At 41.5% G+C, this 17,862-nt stretch overlaps 1 long non-coding RNA gene across 1 annotated transcript in view; it reads left to right on the top strand.

Moving 5' to 3' along the window:
• Positions 1 to 300: 300 nt before the first annotated feature.
• LOC309378283 overlaps positions 301 to 17,862 on the top strand; it is a 28,976-nt gene continuing 11,414 nt past the window's right edge. The window contains exons 1-2 of the long non-coding RNA XR_014171995.1: positions 301 to 342; positions 484 to 573. This is a non-coding gene — a long non-coding RNA (uncharacterized lncRNA). The remainder of the gene's footprint in view (positions 343 to 483; positions 574 to 17,862) is intronic.

Genomic DNA, 17,862 nt, shown 5'->3' with positions numbered 1-17,862 from the left:
TTGTAAATGCATTTTTTTTGGGGGGGGTGAGGGTGGGGTGGAGAAATATAGAAGGATCCATGCCTGTGACCAGACAGCAAGATGAGCTAGAGATACATTATGTTATAAAACACATTGGGGAATGATTTAGAGAGGGAAAGTGACTGGCAAGGAATTAAATGATCACCTGACCTATCTCTGTGATGGATTGCAGCCTCTAGTGGCTACTTTTCATTTAAAAAATATCATGTGGAAGTCATATGAAAGCACATCATTTTGTCCTGCAGTAATCAGTACTGTCCTAATAATCTGCAGTACTGATGGGAGAAGGACCAATGTGGGGCATTCTTAAGGCTACAGAAGGTAAAGTGTGCACAGAAGTACATTGAATGTGTCTCTGGGACCCATTGGGACTAGTAGGACGAAAGGCAGGGAGCGCAAACTGCAGGTGGAGCCAGAGCCAATGGCAGGCAGAGCCAACTAATTCTAGCTTTTTGTCCCTAGCCTCTTCCCTGTTGAGTTCTACAAGGGCATCTTGGAGACTAAGGCAGAGGAGAAGGAAGCTGACAGGCAGATCCACCCCTTGTACTGGCTGTAAGTAGGAAACTCGGCAGATGGGTGCTGGCTGAGGGCAGAATGAGCTTGGTGGTGCCCTGTCTGCCCTAATAAACTAGCCTTCACTTGTCCAGGGTGAATTGTTGGAAGAAGCAGTGGTACATCAGTTCAACACATTACCCTAGGATACAACAACCCCAGTGACAGGCCACAGTTTCCTCCTTTTACAGATGAGTGACTGAAAGGCAGAGACTTTCTCTTGGGCTTGCAGTGCCTCTCCTCAAATGCAGGCACCTCTTCCAATGATGCTTTACTGATGGAACAGGAATATTGGTGTGACAAGAACCTCTTTCAGCCATGCCCAGCACATCTCTCTGGTGCCTCCTTAAGAGTGAGGAGAAAGCGGCGGGTGGGTTATTTCTGACTAGGCTTAACTCCTCCCTCTTGACCTCCCACTTTCCAGGAGTAACCCCCCCCCAAAGCATGCATTGCATACAAAACCTGTGCTGGGTGTGTCTTGTTATCCCATGGAAGCTATCAAAAGTTAAGTAAAGAAGAAATATATAACCAGTCAAAACTGTTGCAGCTTGCAAGCTGTGCAAGGCTGAGTGGTAAAGCATGAAAATGCTGACACTGTGTAGGTGTGGATTGTTGGTGATCTTGTGTTTATAGAGTTAATATGTACTTAAACTATGGTCATTTTCATAGTCTGTATGTATTGCACCCACACCCACAATAAGACATATGCCAGTGGACTGAACTAGGCCACACCTAGTTACAAGAATAAAGTTACCTTTTACAAAGAATACGGTGGCTAAATCCTAGGGTAGAGGTAGGAGCTGCTTAGCAAGCCTCTACCTCCCCGCTGTAATGGATGAGCTCAGAGTCTGAGATAAGGCTCCTCATCTTGTCACATTTCTTCTTGTCACATTTCTTTTTGCATTGAAGGAGGCTTGTCCCATCAACTTCCTTCAACCCTGCATCTGAGTTTGTATCAGATGTGACATGACTAGGGATGTAAGAAGGGCATAATTTTCCATCCTGCCCCATGTTTATTGCATGCTGTGCTGTTTCCATTCCGCTGCAGTTCACCTTTCACCAAAAACAATGTTATATTGTCTGTGGTGGTGAAATAATGTAACTTGCATAGTTTATGGAGTAAATTATGTACATTGTGCAAATTACATTGTCATTACATTATTCTACCCCATTCATTTCACTAGAAAGCAAATGTAATGCTAATCAATTAGGCTTCATCTGTGGACTGAAAGCAAAGAGGACAACAAATACTGATCATATTAGCTGAACTGATTTCTGTTCTGGACATGGGATGAATAAGCAAACATCGGTAAAGTCTGCTTTCATCGGAATTATCAGACATCCCTAGACATAGCCCTGATAAAGTCTGAAAGCTAATGAAATATCCCCAAATCCACATTGGGCCAATGCCTTTAATAGGTTGTTGTTGTTAATCAGTGCATGTCCCGTAACTTTCTGCTAAAATCCTGTAGCATTTTATATCCCAAATGTTTTGGTGGTGGCAGTGTTTTTCCACGCTTGTTGCTCTATAGCGCAAGAGTTCATCTCCAGACAGCAATAATGCATTAAGGCTGGGGAACCACCTTAGAAGAACTAATCAAGCAGAATGTTTGTGGATGCTCCAGTCAAAATCTGCCACGAAGACACTATTATTGTGTCAATGACATGTTGCAAAATACCCCTTCCCCCTTAAACAAACAAAAAACAAAAAAAAACCAGTAGTCGGGAGGGGGGCTCTGAAGTGTGCAAGCTTTGGGGCTCTTCAGAAGCTAAATACTGTTGGCGCTAACAAAGGTGGAGGTTACTTTTAGGTGATAACCTAAGAGCATAATAGATGCCTGCTGCATCAATTCAGGGGTCATCAAGTTGAGCATCTGTCCTCACAGTGGTCAGGTGGATGCCTATGGGAAGCATGTAAGCAGGACCTGAGAATAGCAGCAGTCTCCCCTCCTCCATCAGCTGGTATTCAAAAGCTGCTGCCTCTTGTCAGTGGAAGCAGAACATATCCTAAGTTGATGTGATAGCTTAAAAAAAAATGATAAGTCAATGGAAGCTACATTTGGTTGGCAGTTTTATCAAGTTGTTGAAGAAAATGTTTCCTCCAAGGACAAAGACCCATATTCAGATGGTATGAGGATCTTTTCCTTCACTTTAGTAACCTGGTGCTGAACAAGCTACATTTGCCATTCTCAGGTAGCTTCTGTTTGTAGAATAGCTACTATTTAGCATACTGGTCCTTTAAAACTACTCACACCATGGGATTTTCCGAAATGATTGAAACTGGCATAATTGTTACTATTAAGCTAGTTAATGCTTGGCAGCTTCAGGAATTTCCCACTTTTAATGACTAACCTGCAGCTAATTACACCTCAGTAATATTTCTGCATGGCTCTTAACAGATACATCATGACAAGCTTGATGCTCCTTACCATGAATGTAGTAAAGCTTATGTGTGATCTAAGAATAGAACGTTCCCCAGGAAAAAAAACCCAACCCTTGAGGTTATTGGCCAATCTTCTGAGTGATATGTGTGGTTTCGAAATGAGGATGGAGGTTTTGGCATCATCCAAATTATGCCTTGGGATCCAAATACTGTACACACATCAACTGGAAGGAATTAGCAGCACACATGTGAACAAGTGTGTTCGTCATAACCACATGTGCTAGACAGAATATAGTTCCCTGGTAGGAAAAAGGAAATCTGTTAGTTTCACATAAAAGGAGAGCCGCATAAACCACACTCTTGTAGATTAGATTAGAGGAAAAAGTGATTTTGCCTTTGGACTCAGTGTGCCAGTTACTATAGTCTGCTACAATGCAGCAACAGATTATCATTATATATAAAGACCTACTAATCCTAACATTTTTATGAAGAATTCTTAATACAAGGTATGACCAGAAAGTTTGGTGAATGATCATAGAAATCAGACAGCGAGAAATATTCGAACATACCGGTACATGCCTTTTGTTGTTTAGTTGATTAGTCGTTTCTGACTCTTCATGACCCCATGGACCAGAATACGCCAGGCACTCCTGTCTTCTACTGCCTCCTGGAGTTTCGTCAAATTCATGTTGGTCGCTTCTATAACAATGTCCAATCATCTTGTCCTCTGTCATCCCCTTGTCCTTGTGCCCTCAATCTTTCTCAACATCAGAGTTTTTTCCAGAGTGTCTCATCTTCTCATGAAGTGGCCAAAGTATTGGAGCCTCAGCTTCAGAATATGTCCTTCCAGTGAGCACTCAGGGTTGATTTCCTTCAGAATGCATAGGTTTGATCTTTTTGAAGTCCATGGGCCTCTTAAGACTCTCCTCCAGCACCACAATTCAAAAGCATCAATTCTCTGGCGATCAGCCTTCTTTGTGGTCTAGCTCTCACTTCCATACAGGCCTTCAAAGTAGGCCCCCTCTGATACAATGCACCATTGACAACGTTCGTTGAACTGTTGGAAATTTCTGGAGAAGTCCTCTTTTTGTACTGCTTTCAGTTCCCTCGTCACAGCAGCTTGGATGTGTGAAATGTTGGAAAATCTGTGCAGTTTTGGAAAAAGAAAGAAATCCAGTTGTGCCAGATCGGGAGAATATGGAGGGTGGGAAAACGCAGTAACCTCAGTAATGATTTCACGCGGAATATGCAATTCTTCTGCCATCATTTGGATGGACAAACAATGATCCTGCATCAAGAACTCACAAACTCTGTTGACATTTGCCACCGTTCAGCTCATCAACGGTCTACTAGAATGAGGGTCAGCTTTGATGGTTTGCCACCCTTCACAGAAATGCTTAAACCACTCATACACTGTCTTTCAAGTTACAGCTTCATCTCTGTACACAATTGTGAGCATTTCGTGGGTTTCTGATGTCGATTGTATTTTTGAATATTTCACGCTGTCCGATTTCTGTGACCATTCACTGAACGTTCTGGTCACACCTTGTAGATTTGTAACCATTCCTGGAAAATAGCCATTGTGGCTAGCAGCCATTGATAGGCCTAAATTCTACTTCTACCGCCAGAGGCAGTATGTCTTTCTTTTTTTTTTTAATAATTTTTTTATTAATTTTCACACAAATAAAACATACATAACACATCACATTTTCAACTTTAACAAATTTTTCCAATTTTGGACTTACTTCAGCCTCTTTGACAATCATCCAATTTTAAATTTTAAATACACAGTTCTTGAGTTCACTATTACCTTTAGTAAACCATTTACAACTTATTTTTCCTTTTTTGCAATATTTCTTTAGCTTTTACAGAGCTTCTTTGAGTGCCACCAACGTTATTTCTCTATCACTTGTACTTTCCCAATAGTCCACCATCTTTCTCCAGTCCTCGATAAACTTTTGATCTCGTAGATATCTAATCTTCCCTGTCAATTTATCCAGTTCTGCATAGTCCATCAACTTTGTTCTCCACTCTTCTAGTGTTGGGACTTGTTCCTGTTTCCAATTCTGGGCCAGTAATATTCTCGCTGCTGTTACCGCATATAGGAAAAGTATGTCTTTCAATATCAGTTGCTGGGACTCTCAGGTGGGGAAAGTGCTCTTGCCCTCAGGTTCTCCTTGTGAGTGTCTCCTGGGGATGTGAATGAGCCCTGTGGCCTTTGGCTTGACCCAGCAGGCTCCTCTTCTTACGTTCTAAGAATATACAACTCCTACAAGATACAAAGCTTGCAAATTTGGTTCCATTTTCTTTGCACTATTAGTTCATCAGCAGGATTTGTCCTGCTTTGTCAGCATGTTGAGATCTGTCCTTTATGTTTATTTCATGGAAGATGTGTTGTTTATCTACACAACCAAAGTCCATTGAGGTGGTAGAACTAAGGCCTGTATCTTCATGTTCCTTTCATTCAGTTTCATTTACCATATTGTGTTCTTCTGCCCCTGAGCTAGAGGCTTTCAACACACCTTACTACCATGCCAGGCTAGGAAAAGGAGCTGCTATTCAGCAACATCTGGAGCTGAATCCCACTGACTACCCCTTCTCTAGCTGGACTTTTTTTGCTGAACTGAACTTACTTCAACCTTTATGGGCCAAACTAGGCAATACATTAAATGTGTGATTGCATTGTTGTTGATGTTATTTTGAAGAAACATGGGTGTGTGGAAGGAATCCAGATCAGATCAAGACTGTGAAACAAAAATGGGAGTTTTAGCCCATTCCACATGCTGTTTTCCTGACAAAAATAGCCCCCACACCAAAGCTACTATTTGTTCTGGGAGAGAAGTAAATTTTGGGTGCAAACAGCAGCTTGGAGGAGAGATTTTCAACTGGAAAAAGACACAGGAAATCCTCTCCCCTGCTGTCACAGACCAATCTGGATTTGCCCCTCCACCTGCTGTTTTATGATTCATATTTAATATATCTGTTGCTCTCGGAGTTCATACAGTGATTTTCATGCAACACTTGAATTCCTTGGGACGGAGAGGAGGAACTGTGAATATATTGCACACTATTGCTCATGTCAGCTTTGGATAGTCATGCAAACCATTTCACGAGTAAGGTTGCAATCCTATGCAAACCTTAGCATTAAGAAACCAGGATAAGGAGAACATAGAATCCATTGATCCAATCTTTCTTGGGATTGCACAATCCTACGGACTCTTTGCCCCGTGAAAATAATGAACTTGCATTTGAGCAATACTGTTTAGGATTTCAGTGCATATGCTGGGTGGGCTGTGGGAGAAATTTGATAATCTCCACCTGATCTGGACCCAGAACAGAGCAGACTTGGTTTTCTACGCAGCTTTTGATAGCTGGGTGTGCATATAATGTACTAGTTTAAAACACTTTGATGGAAAAGAATTGTATGCTATACCAAAGGCCTTCAGGGCTGTCAGCTGATGCCCTTCTCCCCTGCAAAAGCATCTGTTCTATAACAGAGTTTCTTTAAAATCACAAGATGATAAGATTTCAGAAATGTAATATATTGTTCACTATTTCTATGTCGCAATGCTTTCTATTAGCTGGGTAGCTCAGTCAGTAGAGCATGAGACTTGTAGTAACAGGGGTGTGGGTTCAAGCCCACATTGGGCAAATGATTCCTGCATTGCAGGGGGTTGAAGACATGACCCTTGGGGTCCCTTCCAATTCCACAGTTCCATGGGTCTATGTATGTACCTGTATGTATCTGTCTACCGCCCTTGCATCTCACCATCAACTTACACTGACTTGGGTGGTAAAACAAGATTTCAAGGTCTGGTTGGCCTTCCTCAAGGCCTACAATAGAGTTTCCTTCTGGCAAGACCTACAGGAACTCCCCACAATTTCCAGGTACGTTCCGATGACTCCAGCAGTCTGGGATTGGGGGTCTGTTTCAGGGGTTGTTATTGCTCCTGGCCATGATCTGATCATTGTTGGGAGCAGGGGATCACACACAATCTCACCTTCCTGGAATTCGTCCCCATCCTGGTAGCCATCCACTTTTGGTTAGACTTATTCCGCAACTTCAGGGTGTTATTCTAGTCTGGCAACGAGGCAGTGATAAGGGTTCTGGTAAAGCAGTCTTCTCAGTTCATCTAGATCCTCAGGTTGTTACAGGGCACTACTGAAATTTGAGACCCCAAGATCCGCCACTGGGTCCAGACACTCAGACAGGGGCTGATGTGGCATAGCTCCACCAAGGTGACCTTGAGCAAGTCGCCCTGATTTGGTGTGCATCATAAGGTGACCCACAACCTTGGTTAACACTGGCAAAATAATCAACCAGCAGATGGATTGGTTGGCTTGGGGTTGACACCCAATACCTATGCCAAAACCTGTTGACATCTGTAATCAATAAAGTTGTGGCCTGTTTAAATCCCAAGCATTTGTCCTCTGCTTACTGCAGTTTTAACATGCTCGGACCCCACCACCTGAACCCTACAATGAAATGTCCTTGCTTTGTAGCTCCAGCCTTTTAAATCACAAATGCAGGAGTAAGCACACCAGCCTTTGGTGGGGCTTGCAGTTCGCTGGATTTAGACCATTGATTATTTGATCTACTCAGGTCCTCAAGAGGTTATCATGATTTGCTAAATTTAAACCTAATGGGGCATCCATACACTGAATATATTCTTTTAGATGTAATTTCTCAGCATGAACAGCCTAAAAGATCTGAGGGTTCTTTTCTTCCCTGCTCTCTCTCTCTCTCCTGAAGAGGCTCTAACACAGAAGTAGACTGAGAAAACAAATCTGCCCTTAACACATTGCTAAATAGCTTATATGTACAACATGTCCACGTCAACTTCAAAAATTAATTTACCTTTTAAAAAAAATTAAAAACAGATTTCAGAGCATGTAGCATCACTTTCACACTAGTGGTTTCATCATTAATGAGTTTCATCATTAAGATGATTGATATTCTTAAGCAACATTTTTCTAGACTTAGAAGTTTCACAGGGATTGGTTCATTATTTATAAGAAACTACATATTTTATATGGTATTGGGGATTCGGTGTGATAACAAATCACTTTTGAACCACTTCATGACTTTAAAGTTTTGTTCTATGTTGAACACATTTAGGTAGGTGCTTTCTGAATACATACAAGAAAGTTATGTAATTTGGAAACCTAACAACTACCCCCCCAAGCTCATCAGAGCAGGAACTATGACAGCAGCATTCTAAAACACCTTTTAGTCAGGGTGGGTGGTGATGGTGCGAATTTCATTGGCCCCCATATTAAAGATTTTAGCTGTTAATAAATTCACTTTTGGAGTTAGGCAATAACTGATATTTGATTATTCATATATATATATTCTGTTTTACAGTTTAAAATACTCATTCTGCATCCTTAAGCTATCAATGACTTCCCTTCTTCTCTTTCCATGGTTCATTTTACATTTCATAAATCCCTGAATATTTTACAAAAACTATACCATTCAGTATTCCATTATTGCATCCATCAAAACCTATTTAGACTGTTGAATTTATCTTGATACTGCCAGCATTTTCAGCTGTACAAAATTATTTCACATATATTCCACAAACGTTTTCCAATCTTCTTTAAATGTACGTTCTTCTTGTTCTCTTATTCTATATGTTAAGTCTGCAAGTTGTGTGTATTGATTATTCATTCTTAGGACTTTTGAATAGGTCCACCGGTGTGCACACCTTAAATTTCCTCGAGTCAAAACCAAAACAGAAATACCTACCTTATGCATATAAAAAAAGCCTTGCAAAAGTGGAAATTTTTATTGTGAAAGCTGCCGTAAGAAAGAAACAGCATGCATATTATTGCCCATCTTTAAGATAACTAACGAGTAGATCTTATCTTGCCATTCTCAAGGTCACTCTGTAAAGCCATGCAATCCCTCCTTTGGGAGAAATTTCCCAATATTTGTGTTCAGACTTGTCACTTCCCAGACCACAATGGAGTGTGGATGCCTGAAAGCCAGGAGCTGCCTATGAGGCCTAGCTATGAGGAAACGTGGTTTCAATCTGCTCAGCCAAGCTCAGGTGACCAGGGGGCAAGGACACCATATTTCTGGCCTCTACAGCTTCACATGGTTATTGGAAAGAAAACAGCAGAAAATGATTGCCAATTATATTGTCTCGATCCTATAGACACATATTGCTGAAATTACGCATCGTGCACCTGGCATCAATGTAGCAACAGTAGCATCCTGCAGCCGGCAAGTGGAGCATGTAAATTGCGCTATGCTGCTTGTCAATAGCAATTTCACTGGAAATCATTGCTAGTGACAAATATTAGGTGCATTATGTTGGACTCACATAACTTCTGCTATGATGGCCAGACTCTTTTTAGTATGCAGCACAGGTGATTACATTAATATCGGAACTCTCAGCACCTGATTCTTTGCCTCATGAGCTTTAGAAAAAGGCTTTAGCCTGGTGGTAAGAGCACATGTTTGCATGCAGAAGGTCCCAGGCCAGGGGGGAAACCCTCCCTATCTGAAACCCTGGAAAGCCACTCCCAGTCAGTGCAGACAGTACTGAGCTATGGATGGGCCAACGGTCTGATTCAGCATAAGGCAGCTTTCTAGCTCTTTGTGTAAAGCCATGACACTTGGCTTGTGTTTTATTGCTCCTAGAGTTTACATCACAGTTTGTATACTGAATGCAGTCAAACACATTCATTCATAACATACTGTGCATGTTAGCTGGCTGAGTGGATTGAACAGGAATTGGAGAGTTGAGCTACTCTCGTGATGTACTCAAAATTCATGCTTTCACCATGATAGCTACAATCTTATAATTCATTTTTTTATTCAGATGCTTAGGAATCCACTATGCTTTCGAATTAAATGGATTATTTCGCTCTCCAAAGTAAGATGATAATTCTGTTTCTAATGAGGAACAGGAATTGAAACCTGTGCTAGAAACATTCTGCAGCACAAAGAAACTCAGTGAAGATCAGCACCCAAAGTTATGATAAAAATCTGAATTAAGCTATGAGATCTTCTGTGGTTTGTTTATCACTTGCTATTGTTCTTTACCTAGAATTCAGTTCTATGCAAATTCTACATCATCATGAGTAATGAGAATAATAGTAAATCTCTAGTTTGATCATCCAGGCAACCTAGAACTACAGCGGTGACTGACACTGCAGAAACAAAAACAAAGTTCTGCTCCTAAGCTGTAAGTTTATTAAATTTTCACAACTGGGAGTGCTTACCAATACAATTGCAACTTTTACAATAAGTGAAGGTTAGACTTCCTGTCATCCATATGTGTCACCTGGGCTAATTTCAGCATCCATGTTCCTCTTTAAAAATTGCAAGAAATGTAGCTTTAGTATAGCCCTCACCATCTTCCTATTCCAAAATCAGGGCCTGGTTGGTTTAGGGGGTTAACAGGTCACTAAGGCCCATAAATAAAAACAAAGTCAGGAGTTTCAGAAGATTTCATTAAATCCTGCTTCCAGTTCAGTTTCATCCAATAACTCTACATCATCTCTGACTTCTTCCTAGAATTCCACATAATTTTTCAAAAAGGCCGTGTTTCTACAGAGAAAGGAGGCTTTTTTCTATGTGTGAAAGGAAAATCATAAGAGTGTTTAAAAAGCTTCTACAAATTAAGAAACTGACTTTGCAGTCAACGTTGAGATAGCTGAAAGACAATTCACAGCACAATCCTAACCACTCATCAGTAAGTCTACTTGCAACCTTCAATGGTGCTTACTCCCTGGTAAGTTACCACCTTTCATTCCCATTTTCTTGGACTGATCACTGCCGTTATCTATGTCTGGTCAGTGCAATTTTTTCAAGAAAAGGGGGTGCCAGAGCTCACCACGGACTTCTCCTTTGTTCTCTTAGAATGGCAATAGCACCCACCTGAGAGGTGCCGGAACTGAGTTCCAGTGAGCCCTGGCTGAAAAAAAAAGCCCTGTGTCTAGTGACTAATAAGGAAGGAAGGAGGTAGACCACATCATAACATGCTTAGACGATTTCTATGTACATACGTCAACAAGAGGCTGCATAGTTGCTGGCTTAATGAGAGACTGCTTTCTCACATGCAGCACTAAACTATCCATCTGGTGGCTTACATCAAATCCCTATAGCTATGTAGCTACATCAATATTTAAAAGGCCTAGAATAGGTGTAGCTAACCTGATGTGCTCCAAATGGTTTTGGACAACAACTTCCCATATCCCTGACCATTGGCCCTGCTGGTTAGGCTGATGTAAGTTGAAGTTCAACAACATCTGAAGAGCATCATACTGGCTACCCCAGTGGAAGGGAATATGTATCTGTCCAAGTCTCTTATGCAGTGCTATAAAACACTGAAGCATGCTCTTAATGAACGTGAAGCCTTAATAATGAAGAAGGTGTCCTAAAAAGAAAATGAACTATTAATACATAACAATAATGAAAATAATTTTACATATTTATTTCATAATATTAATACACCACTTGATTGCAAAAAAAGAACAAAACTTCAAAGTGGTGTACACGGTAGCATGTATATTGGATAAATAGACATACATTTTGCTCTGACTATACAGTTATCAAATAGCCATTTTTATGTGGCCTGCAACAAGAAATGTGGCGAGGTTTTTTTGTGCTAAGGGGCACTGTTTAATAATGGAATTCAAAGTTATTCACCACCAGCTCCCTTGCTATTTACACATTATTAGTAAGCCAACACAGTCAATTTGTAAAATATTAGTCAGACATAAATACATATGTATATCTAAGCCTTTTAAAAATGTGTTATGGCACATTTTAAAAATCTTATTAAGGTTTGGAGTGTTTTTGGGGGACACGGGGATTTGTTGAAAAGCAGCGTCTTGAAATAACTGTGAAGCGAAACATAAAAAGTCTTCTTTAGCTTTCTCCAGTCCTTTGTTTCCAGTTCAGTAGGTTTCTCTTGGAGTTAGTTCAGCTCTTTGGTGATGTCATTCCCATTCAGAATCAGTCCTGCTCACTGGGATCAGCCAATCCTCATTATATTTCACTGCAAATGGTTCTCCCAAAATTGCAGCTTCCCTGACAACGAGGGTTTTTTTACACAACCAAAAACCAAATGGGCAAATTCTATGAAGCAAATAATAATGCACCCAGAACGTTTCTGTGAATCTATAAGGCACCACACCAGAACAGTGGATATAAAGCATTAGTGAGCCATTAAGGTAAGCAGATTGTTGCGCTTGAGGTTTGACTATTGTTTAGGAAAGCTTCCCCCAAATCCTGAAAGAGCCCGCTTGATAAGATAGTCTGGTCATTTTTCAAACAGACATTTAAAAAAAGACTTCATAGTGAGAGCTCAGATTTGACTCATAATCAAGATTGTCTGATTCAAGGAAAGGTCAACCTCCTGTGGATTTCTCAAGAAGTTGGAAAAATACCTATCCCACAATGGTAACTTCTTCCTGTTGTTATTTCATATAATTTATGCAGATAGCGTCACATCACACAGTGTAATTTCCCAGTCTTCTAGCATCATCTAACACCTCTGAAAGGCAAAAATTCAACATAAGTAACCAAAATAGAATCCTCTTCCTAGCCAGCCTTCAGACTTTTGGAATCCTAGAGTGGGGGAGAACAAATCCATGGTTAAAAAAGATGCAGTGATCTAATGCCAGAGACTTGAAGTCTAAGTGGCAAGTGATAACAACAGAAGCAGGAGCTGAGTGGAATCCTGGCTGTGATATAGAAGGGACAAGGCCAAGTAAAACATTGGCAAAGGCAACCCAGGAAGTGTAATTCATTTGCCAGGGTCATTGTTCAACTGGCTGGTAGCCATCCTCCTTCCTGTGAAACTGTTTTATTAATCTTATCTAAAAGATGGTGTGCCCTGTCTCAGCAGGTGACACATGGTATGAGCCTCCTGGACTCCTAAGAAGCTACTCTCTGCTTTCTAAGCCCTTTGCAACAGGCTTCTTAATAGCCGACAATCAGGTGGCTGTTGGGTCTTGCAAAGTGCCTTGCAAAGCCCATGCCAATGGTCAGGTCCTGTGAAGCCCTTTCACACAAGTATGTAGGTACCGTCAATCAGCTGATCATTGGTGCCTGCAGGCCCCTTTCATTCAGCTAAGCCAGCTCTTTACCTGCCCCACACCCAATTTCATTAGCTCACAGGCCAAATAGGAAGGCCTAATTAAGCCTGTGGGTTAGAGGTTCCCCATCCTTGCTCTACTGAATCAGGTCTTGGTCCACACTAGAACAGCACTGTGTCTACTCACTGACAGGAGCTCTCCAAAGTCTCAGGACGGGGCCTTTCTCGATCTTGTTGCCTGATTTCCTTTTGATCTGCCTCTCCACAAAGAAGAGGACCATCGGGATGGTTATCTTTCCCAAGTACAAGAAGTAGTTGGGAAGAAATCTAAGATGCAAAGACCTTTCGCTAAAGGGGCACAAAGAATATGGAAATGGAGTTGCATCTTTCTACTATGTCCAGTGGTTAGAAGCAGAACCACAAAGGAGAATTGCTTTTTCACTGGATTCAATCTACTGGCAAGAGGTTACTGTAGACCAGCAGTCAAATCCTTGTATGGGGAACAGCAGCAGAAATAATAGGATGGAGAAAGAAATGTGCCATCTCCCTTGGTTCTGGAAACAGAATCCTGGAGAAATGGCTGCAGAGAAAGGGAACAAGGCATGTCTTAAATATTTAGCTTGAATGAAGGTTCAATCAGTCTTGATTTAAACTAATTTCCAGCTTTCATTCTGCTTCTAGGCCAACATTCCATTTTAATGCCAGGTCATACCAGATACTAAAGACAAAGACATTTGGCGTCTGGTTGGCCAAAGAAAGAACAGGATGCTGGACTGGATTGGCCATTGGTGTGATCCAGCAGGATCTTCTTGGGCAAAGATGACATGTAGTTTTGCTTTTTAAATCCCAAAGACTCAACTTAAGACAAAGCCAATACCCTCTTGGCATTACTGGCCATTTCAGTGTCACTGCCAGCAATATTATTCTGTAGAAGGGGTTTGTGTGAGCAATTTTTCTGTCATCCTTTGAAAGGCATCAGGTGAACAGTAGTCAAAATAGCAGTGCCTCCCTGGGACAACTTCATGCTGTTACTTGGCATGCCGTATTCATGTGACCCTGCCTATCTTTTAGTGAAGTGTGTGTGGGGTTTTAAGCAAGCTTTGCAACACAGTGGTAAAGGATCTTTCAGTTAAGCAGAGATGAATCCTTAAAATAATCCTTTGCACAGCTCTCTTGCTGTCTGATACAAAAGAACCCAGAAGACTAGGAGAAGGATACATAAAGCAATCCCAAAAAAAAGAGTGAGTGGCTTTCAAAGGCAGCTCTTTACTTTATTGGTTAAAGGCATGTTATGAAGAAGGGAAGGAGGAGGGGAAGGAGGAAGGGAGGAAGGGTAAAGCAAAGCAGAGTACAGCAAAGCAAAAGATTACTGTCTACCACTATATCAGCAGTGGCTGGTGCTCATTGCAACTGGCAGAAAACAGGGGTGCCCAACAAGAGGTGGAACCAAAGCCAATAACAGGTGGAGACAAGGCCAATGACAGGTGGAGCCAAGTAATTCTAGCTTTGTCCCAAACTTCCTGCTGAGTTCTACAAGGACAACACTGAGACTAAGGAGGAGGAAGCTGACAGCTGGTTGTAAATAAGAAGGCAGGCAAGAGCTGGCTCACAGCAGACTGAGGAGGGTGGGGCAGTGAGAGGGGCGTTTCCAGCTATCTCACCCCTTGCCCCTGGAAGCCTGATAAGATGCTGCTGCAGCAGAGGGTAGTGTGAGCAATGGGAGGGGTGTTTCTAGGATTGTGAAGCTCCCTTCTTATTTTGCTATTGGGTGCTGCATGTTGTTTAAGTAATCTTGTTATATTTACAGTACAGAAATGTGGGGGTTTTTGTATATTATTATATTTTCTATTGTTTTGCTATGTTGCTGTGAATTTTTTGTAGTGCTTGTTTGAAATGTATTATTGTTTTGTTTTTTTGCAAGCTTCTTTGACCATGACTTTTCCTATGGAAAAGCAACATACAAATAAATGGAAAATGAAATGCTTACAATATCCGTTCATTATAAGAACTAGAGTATAGGAACAGCTCTGCTGGATCTCACCAGAAGACTATGTAGTCCCACATCACAGTTTCCATCCTGGCCATCTAAATACCTATGGGAGGCCAACAAGCAAGACCTGAGCCCATGAGCCCTTTCTCTCTGTTGTTTCTCAGAAACTGGTATTCAAAAGCATGATGCTTCTGAACCTGTAGATAGTATATATCTCTCATGACTAATAGCCACTGATAGTCTTCGTCACCATGAATTTGTCTCATCTCTCCTTAAAGCCAGTCTAAGATGGTAGCTGTCACATCTTGTGGAAGTGAATTCTACTCTCTAACTATGTGCTGTGTTGCAAATGGTTATTTCCAGTATTGTTTTAAGGTTTACCCTAACTAATATGGTAATGTATTGAAATCATTTGGGGTGAACATGGAAGTGGTATCTGATCTGTGAATGATGAGGGTTTTAATGTAGAATGTTTTAGAGACGTGCTTTAGCGCCTAGCACTGTAACTGCATCGCCTCCCTAGGCATTGATGACATGGCTGCTTTGCATCCTAAGTGCCTTTTTTCTACATGTCAGAAGCTCCTGAAAGCTTTTCTTCTACTAGTGGTGCACAAAACCTCCTCAACCTCACACCTTTATTTTAATGTAATAAACATTTTAAAGTAATTGTCCAATTTCCAGTTCCTTTGGTGTTTTGAGAGAGGGGCAGTAATCATTATAATTCAGCCTCTGCTAAGATTTGTCTAATGTAATTCAGCATTAATTAGCTGAATCATTATTTTAAAGTGTTAGTGAATTGCCTTATAATTACCACATAATAGTGCTTGTAAACGAGACAATGGAAAGAAGCGACAAGTCCCCCAAATGTGCTGAATTTAAAAGGTGTAACTAAGAGACCAATATAACATGCTGTTACTGTGAGACAATGGCTAAATGTGAGACCATCATTTCACAAGGGGTAATTTACCACGCCATGCATGTAACTACTCACCACTTGGCAGGACCATTGAACCAAGCTGGGGATAGTTTAAATATTCCTCAGCTTCCCCACATTTCTAATAAAATGGACTGTAACATTCTCACCACCACCTGGCAAGATGGAACAACCAACCAATGCTAGTTTATTGTGAATGCATTCATTGGTATGGAGCACTATTACTTTGTTTGTTTGTTTGTTTGTTTGTTTGTTTGTTTGTTTGCTTGCTTGCTTGCTTGCTTGCTTGCTTGCTTGCTTGCTTGCTTGGTTGACAAGTCAGCCATTTTATGCTGGCACCTACAGCACTTTTCTCATGATATGAGCAGCAGTATCTATCTTTTTTACAACAACAACAAAAAGCACTGCAACAATCAGTACTACTAGTTACCACTGCATCAAAATTCATCTGTGCATTGGAAGAGTAGACAATGCAGAGTCCTCAGATGTTGTTGGACTACAACTCTCATAACTCCCAGCTGGCATGACCAATGGTCAGGGATTGTGGGAACTGTAGTCCAACAAAATCTGGAGAATGGCTTCTATCATGACCAAGGCCTAAGGTGCCAGATGATTCAGTTGCAATTGCAATTTCAGATAGACCCGGGTCAAGTGGGTGGATTGCCTCTCCTCCGTGCCTCCCCTCAATTAAGCCATACACATCTAAAATAGTTCTGGGGAAAGCCCTCCTCAACAGGATGTTTCTCAAAATTTAAATGCAGTCTTGCAAGCTATAAATTCTCTTCATATTTTTCTTGCTTCTCATGATGCGTATACTCTCAAAGGCCCAACAAGAGTGTTAACTGTTGCCCTGACAACTGGCCTACTCTGACTGGGCAATAGTAGCTTCCTGTTAACTTCCTGTTGTCCCTGCAAGTGATTTTTAAAAACGTATTCCACACCATTCAATCCTAGTTTTGTTGCCTCGCCAACCCAACTCAACCAGCATGATTCCTCCCACGATTGCAGGAGAAAAACAGGAGCAGGCTCCAGACCACTGCATAACAGCATAACAGCAGCTATCAGCACCACTATACAGGAACTGACTCCCCTTCCTCTGCACCAAACCTCTGTTGTATAGGGAGCTTTCTGGTCAGGAAAGGAGAACACAATAATAGCCCTGCTGAATCAGGCTGATAGTCATAGGGTTAGAAAGCATTCCAAGGGTCATCTTGTTCAATGCCTGTAATGCAGGAATCAGTTAAAGAATCTTTGACAAATGGCCATCCAAACTCTGTTTAAAAACATCCAGTGAAGGAGGTTCCACTACTTTCTGAGGGTAGTCCATTTCATTCTCTCCCTAAAGTTTAATCAGAATCTCTTGTAGTTTGAATCCATTGGGTTGGGTCCTACCCTCTGGAGCAGCAGAAAACAAGCTTGTTCCATCTTCCATGGGATATCCCTTATGGAACTTATAATAATATAATAATAATTTATTATTTATACCCCACCCATCTGGCTGGGTTTCCCCAGCCACCCTGGGCAGCTTCCAACCGAATATTAAAAACAATACAGCATCAGACATTAAAAACTTCCCTAAACAGGGCCACCTTCAGTTGTTTTTTAAAAGTAAAATACTGGTAGTTGTTTATTGCCTTGACATCTGCTGGGAAGGCGTTCCACAGGGCAGGCGCCACTACTGAGAAGGCCCTCTGCCTGGTTCCCTGTAACCTCACTTCTCGCAGTGAGGGAACCGCCAGAAAGCCCTCAGCGCTGGACCTCAGTGTTTGGGCTGGATGATGGGAGTGGAGACGCTCTTTCAGGTATACAGGACCAAGGCCGTTTAGGGCTTTAAAGGTCAGCACCAACACTTTGAATTGTGCTTGGAAATGTACTGGGAGCCAATAGTTTACATCCAGAGGAGGATAACCTCCCCCACCCCAACCTA

This window comes from Podarcis melisellensis (assembly GCF_964234715.1).
Source record: "Podarcis melisellensis genome assembly, chromosome: 9".
Lineage (NCBI taxonomy): Eukaryota > Metazoa > Chordata > Lepidosauria > Squamata > Lacertidae > Podarcis > Podarcis melisellensis.
This window is presented reverse-complemented; position numbering and strand designations above follow the sequence as displayed.